The sequence below is a fragment of the Hevea brasiliensis genome, chromosome 17, assembly GCF_030052815.1.
Source record: "Hevea brasiliensis isolate MT/VB/25A 57/8 chromosome 17, ASM3005281v1, whole genome shotgun sequence".
NCBI classification, from domain to species: domain Eukaryota; kingdom Viridiplantae; phylum Streptophyta; class Magnoliopsida; order Malpighiales; family Euphorbiaceae; genus Hevea; species Hevea brasiliensis.
The window spans coordinates 50,794,705-50,801,432 of NC_079509.1; the positions used below are offsets into that span (position 1 = coordinate 50,794,705).

At 30.9% G+C, this 6,728-nt stretch overlaps 1 pseudogene; it reads left to right on the forward strand.

The window, feature by feature from the left end:
* The first annotated feature begins 2,497 nt into the window (after nt 1–2,497).
* On the forward strand, nt 2,498–5,468 carry LOC131175451 (protein SAMBA-like; annotated as a pseudogene).
* Nucleotides 5,469–6,728: the final 1,260 nt, after the last annotated feature.

A 6,728-nucleotide genomic window follows, 5' to 3' on the forward strand; every position in this document is an offset into this window, starting at 1 on the left:
ATACAGCATGGTTTATTAATATATCGTATCGTATGATATTATATTGTATAATATGGTTTTGTTGTGAACTTATTAGGGAAAATGGTGTGATATAGAATAGTATAGGATATTTTAATGACATTTTCTTGTTTAGCTAGATGATATGGTATGATAAAATAAATATGAAAATTACTAAAATATTCTTATTATTATTTTAAATACATAAATGGTTATGGTATAAAATGAAAATATAAAAATTTAAAACTAGCACAAACCATTGACTTGATAGTTTGAAAACTTATGGTAATTACAATCTAGGATCACTATTTTCAAAAATAATAAAAACAAATAAGGATTATAACCATGCAATACAAAAATAAAAAAAAAATCATGATAAACCATCATTCAAACAGGGGGGTAAATTACTCCATCCTAATGAATGGTTGAGATTAGTTACAAAGATCCAAGCACTAATAAATAATAGGCTAAATAGTAAAAAAAATGTCTAAAATTTACAAGTTTTGTCAATTATAATCAATTTATTTGGTAATTTTTATCGTTCGTCCTTGAACTTTACCCCGTGTTCCACTTCTGTTCCTGAACTTTATTTTATCACTCAACAATACCTAAACTTTTATCTTATCACACTAAAAATCTCTATCACCAAATTCCGATGATAGCCCCGATTTGATGCTTACATTACTAATTATAGGCTGTCATTTAAAAAAAAAAAACTAAATAATATCACGACATCTTTCTTTCTCTCTCCTCCATGTATCACTATATCACTCTATAAACTGGATCTGACGATTTGAAAGAGGAAGAAAAGGTTGAGACATAATAGCCATATCCGCACCTTTTCTTGAGAGGGGATTCAACAGAGGTTAGCCTAAAGAACAACAGCTGAAGATTCATCAATAATATCTGAAATTAGAGAAGGGAGCTCAAGAGAAAGGGTTCGACCAAGGTGCTGGTGTAATATTGAAGGGGAGTTACATACCTCGTGGTCTTCAGCTAACCCAGGAGACGCTTCTTAGATGAAGAAATTATGAGGTATGTATACTATATTTTCATGAAATGATTTGTTATGGGAAATGGGTTGGTATTCATTTGTAATTTTTTTAATTACACAATCGCACTCTCCACTGTCACAATATGCCAAAAAAAATTCAAGCTTTACACCGGTGTCTTCCAATGAATTTTCCTTTGTTGACACTCCCAATAGAGTTTTTTGGGTTTTATTTTGTCTTCTCTTTGCAGATTCAAAGATGGATGAATTGAAGATAGATCTTAGGCATCGTGAAATTAAAGATAGAGCTTAGGTTTTGCACTTTCATTTTTTAAGGAAGAAGAAGATAACGTTTGAAAGAGAGAGCTCTAACTTTTAATGCCCTTATTGTACCCTGCTGCATGGAGGAGAGAAAAAGTAAGACATCCACTTGTGATATTATTTAGTTTTTATTTTTTAAATGATAGCATGTAATTAGCCACGTAAGCATTAAATCAGAGCTCTCACCAAAATCTAGTAATAGGGATTTTAGTGTGATAAAATTAAAATTTAAGTATTTTGAGTGATGAAATGAAGTTCAGGGACAAAAGTAGAACACGAGATAAAGTTCAAGTATGAGGGATAAAAATTACTCAATTTTTTTAGTTAATTTTGGCCTAATTTAAAGCTTTTGTGTTAATGATGGCCCGAGTCCTAAACTGAGTAAAGTAAATGTTGATGTGGTGATTGATGTGGAAATATATTAATTTTTTATACGTTGTTACTGATGTGATAACTGATGCGTCATGAACTTTTTTTTTTTGTTATATTGTTGCTATCGTCACAAAAAATATTTTTAATTTATATATTATTGCTAAAATGATGTAACTTTAATAATAAAAACAGTAAAATTTTTCAATTTTTGTCGATCATAGCCAATTCTATATGTTTATTTTATTTATATTTAGTCAACTAATTTTAATCTAGCTTAGTAAAAAATTAATATGTTATTACTTCATACAATTATCAAAAATAAAATATTTATGTTATTTAATATAATAAAAAATCATTTTTCTTTTTTCTTTATCTCTTTTTTTGGTATTTATAAAATTTATTTATGAAAATAAATAAAATTTTTTATTTATTTAAAATTAAAAATTCATGTAAAATATGTCAATAATAAATTTTGTTCCTAGGTGGGAGGGGAGAGAGCAAGGGAGGTGGGTAGATGGTTGTATAATGTTATTAGATAAGAGAGGGAGAATGGTGGGTGTAGGATATTTCTGAGGACTAAAAATATGAGAGAGAAAAAAAATTATTTTTTATTATATTAAATAATATAAATATTTATTATTATATTATGTAATAAAATATTATTTTTTATTAAATTAGGCTAAAATTAATAATTATTTATAAATAAAATAAATTTATAAAATTAATTATAATTAATAAAAATTAAAAAAATTTAATATTTTTATTATTAAAATTATGTTACGAAAGTGATAACATATAAAAATTAATATTTTTGTCACCTAAATTGCGACATTAATTCATTTTATTCAATTTGGGATTCGAATTACAATTAATATAAAACTTACAAAGTTTGGGTTTACTTTTGCCATAGCCTAAATCATAATTCTTCCACCATTGCAATAGAACGCTTCTGGCGGTACTGTAGAAGTAGAACGCGCTCATCTTTCTGAGAAGCTTACCGGAAAGCTTAGGAAGATTAGCTCCGACAAGTCAATTTATATTTCCTGCTCAGTCCAGTAAAAGCAAGAAAACATTTTCCTGGAAAATAGAGAAGAAAAGAAGATGAACAGTACATCACCAGCTCATTCATCAGTATCAACAACAGCAATCGTTGGAGGCGGCGGTAGCAATGCCGCTTTGGAAGATTTTCATTTCCCTTCCGATCTTATATCTATCCAAGACCGCAAGGAAGAAGCTATGCTTGGTTTGTTTTATCTCTTCCTTTCTTTAATTTTGCGAATTCTACACCAAGTTATGCAATTCATTTTTACTTCTTCATGGGTTTTCGCCATTTTTTTGCAATTCATTATTTTGCTTTCTGGGTATCTAAGAGAAGAATTAAATTTGAAATTCAGTCCTCTCTTTCTCGAAATCAAAGGTTCTTGTCAATAAATTTTGTAAAAAAAAAAATCAACATTATTGGTCCTTAGCTACATAAACTCGGGATTTTTTTTTGGGAATTGTACTTGTCAAAAATTTGGAGAAGGAACTTCAGAACATAATTAAAATTGCCCTAGTCTGTGTTGATGCGTAATGGGAAATCTTCTTCTTCTTTGCTTGTCAAAAAAACAAGTGGAAATAATTAAAAGCTAAACATGTATTGAATATTTGATGGTTTAGTTCTGTAAATATAGGTGAATCCAAATGATTGCTTTAGTATTGGGCTCGTAGAGAATATATTCCTTTCGCCTTGTAAAATTTTAAAATTTACAACTCTAATATGAGTTCTTTTATTCTGCTGAGTGCTGACTTGCTCAGTTGTTCATTGTAATCTGCAAGAATGTGCTTTATGTCTTGTGTTCTATAAAGTTTCTTCGGGCTTCTGAATCTTTAATTGAAACTTCTGTGGAGGATTTCTTTTAGGGTTTTCTAGAGATGCATGTCTTGTTAAAAGACCTATTGAATTGAACATTTCTGGCGTCTGTGAGCCCTTGATAGCTTATTTACCATCACAATGTTGCACCCTTAGCAAGTTGTGCTTCAGATCTTTACCAATTTGGAAATGTAAAATTAGCGGTCCAAAATGCAGGCAACTATAAGTAGAGAATCAAATAATCTCAATCACACAAATCTTAGATAATATTGTTATTATTATCTTTATTATGTTGTAGATCTTAGGATTTGGATCTTTTTTTTTTTTAAATTATAGTTTTCTATATTTCAATATATATGCAATCTGGTGATGAATTTATATTTGCATTTTAGCAAGCAAATGGAGATTTATGCTGTTCTTGAAACTGTAATTACTTCCTATCTTCCAGTTCTGAAAGCTGATTTGATGGCTGCACTTAACAAAGAGGTTAAATCCTTGGATGAAGATAATTGAAGTTTGAAGGACCTCGCTCACGCATCAACCTTATATCAAGGCCTGGTTAGTGATTCGATCCATCAATTGTCCTTCCCTTTTAATATTTTCTGTTCTTTCTGCATTTTATTGATAAAGACAAGAAACATTTCACTATCCTTTAATTCATAATTTACCATATGCATGATATAATAGAAGAGAATTTCATCTTTTTCCAAGTGCCATTTATACAGTAGCAAAAAATGATGTCAGCAAAGTAGATAAAGGTCTATAAAACTCTATTAATTGGGACAGAGTTTACTTTGGATCTTGACCAGCTTTTAAGTTCTCTTGAGCATAGAAAATCAACTTGCATAAAATCGAATTTGCTCGTTTTTATCTCCCTGATCAAAGCATGAAAAAAGGGGAATTTAAGGAAGAAAGAGTTTGTGAGGGAAACTTATTATCTCTCAACACCATAGCATCCTATACCATTATAGACATATTTTAACTAGGACATTGATTGCTGAACATGGCATCTTCTTTCATGTTGGCAGTTGGGACTTGGAAATGGCTGATAATGTATTTGAATTTGTTCTTTCACTTATTGTGAAGTGTCCCTAACTCATTTTTACAGATTAAGAAGGATCATTCACAAAGAAAGGATCAAAACCTATGAACTAAACTCAGTTTCTGTAGTTAATTCCTGTTCTCTTAAAGAAATCTATATTTGTTCCATAGCATTAAAGAAACCTCTCGACAAAATTTTGAACCTTAAATTCACTTTAGATAACATGTTTCAAAAGTTTTAGATAAGTTTTGTGGCATATATCTCCCTTTTAAAGTATCCTTGATTTGTAAGGAATTGCGCATGCCAGGCTTATGTGAATTCCCTGTGAAATCTAGATGGATGATTTGTAGTGACAGCCTTTGTATCTTTCTGATGTATTCTTGTTTCTTTGTTTGTTCATGAGTCTGTAGGGCTTACATGAGCAGTTCAGTGCATCTGTGCACATTGTTTTTTGGGACTTCGTAGCCTGCTATAGGCCTTGAGAATCTGATTTATTTGTGATCTACTGGTCCAACCTTTTATAATTTGTCTTTTTTAATATCATTATAATCATTATTTTTTGTTATATTTATTTAAGAAAATCTTCTGTTACTAATTCTAATATCAGGTGGATTTCTAAACAAGAAGATGGAAATAACAAAGAATAGGAACATAGCTCCACCGAAGTAAATTGGATTTTTCAGACAGGTCACATATTTCATCTGCTGCCTCTGAGAAATCTGTTCTGCTGCTGCTGGCAAGACTAAAGCTGTTTTGTTGCTGAACTTCAAAATGAGTGGCATATAGTTGTTAGGCTGCAGAGCTACTAAATCTGTTACTTAAACAGGATCTTAAAAATTTTCTTTTTAATTGTTTTGCAACATGAGTTATTAATGATATGCCATTGTAGTGCCTAGGATTCTTTTTCTCTTACGATGAAAAATGTTTCTTATTGTAAAACAAAATTTTATTCAAATATTGATATCGAGATAGGCAATTTTAAAAATTAAATCTTTTTAAGGATTTTTTGAGTTCTTGGGACTGAAGCCCCAAAAGGAGAATTGGGATTTTTTTTATTTTTTTATCAAAGCCCCTGATCAATGCAATATCTCTTGACTCGAAATGGAAGCAGGTTTGAAAAAGAATTTTAGAGTGTCTAAAGGACAGCAATTATCAATTATCGCAGAATAAAATGTGATATAATGATATGAAATGCAATAGAAAGAAAGATACATGGAACGGTTACCTACTCTTTAACGGTTTAAATTCTAGCATTGTGATTGGAGAGTCATAACTGTTTTTAAGGAATATATATTATTATATTAATTTAATTTATATTATTATGTTGTGCTAAAAAAATTATAATAATAATTACAAAAATTATTTCTCAACTTATTGCTATTATTATAAAAATAAATCTAACTATATATATATTTTTTTATATCACTATTGTAACACCCCAAAATTTTAAATTTTATTATTTTATGAGTATTATTGATATTTTAATTTTATTTAAATTTTAAGAAATTATTTGAGATTTTTCGGATTTTAAAAATCGGGTTCAATTTTTCGAAAATATAAACTTTGATGATTTTTTAAAAATTTATTTAAAGACGACGTGGCAAAACTAAAAATATATTTGGAGTTTACGAATTTTTCTGAGTTTTCTGAAATTTTTTCGGAATTTTTAGACCTCGTTTTCGGTCTCGAGGCAGAGTAAAAATTCAAAAATTTTATATCCTGAATCGAACCGCCGAATTGAACCGATCGATCGAACCGGCCGAATCGACCGCCTTTTCATTTTCTTCCTTCTACCTCCCCGCAAGGCCCCGACTCTCCATTTCTCTCTCTTTTTCTCTCTCCTCCCTTCTCCCCTTGTCGCGCCGCCACCTCCTCGCCACCTCACCGGCCACCGCTCACTCCCTCCCCACGGGCCGCTTCTTGGAACGCCGAAACGGCCTCAAGCAACGCCAAGACGCGCACGAACGTTCGTCTTCCCGGTCAAAATTCAGCCGATCCGGTTACCAATCAGACCGGGTCTTGTGTCTAAACTCATCTACTCGTCGAGAGCTTTCCATAGACACCAAGAACACCGAAATTCATGGAGCGGTTTGTCCAATTTTTACCCGGGAAGTTTTAGCTCATTTTGACTTTTGGGCTAGATTTCTCACAAA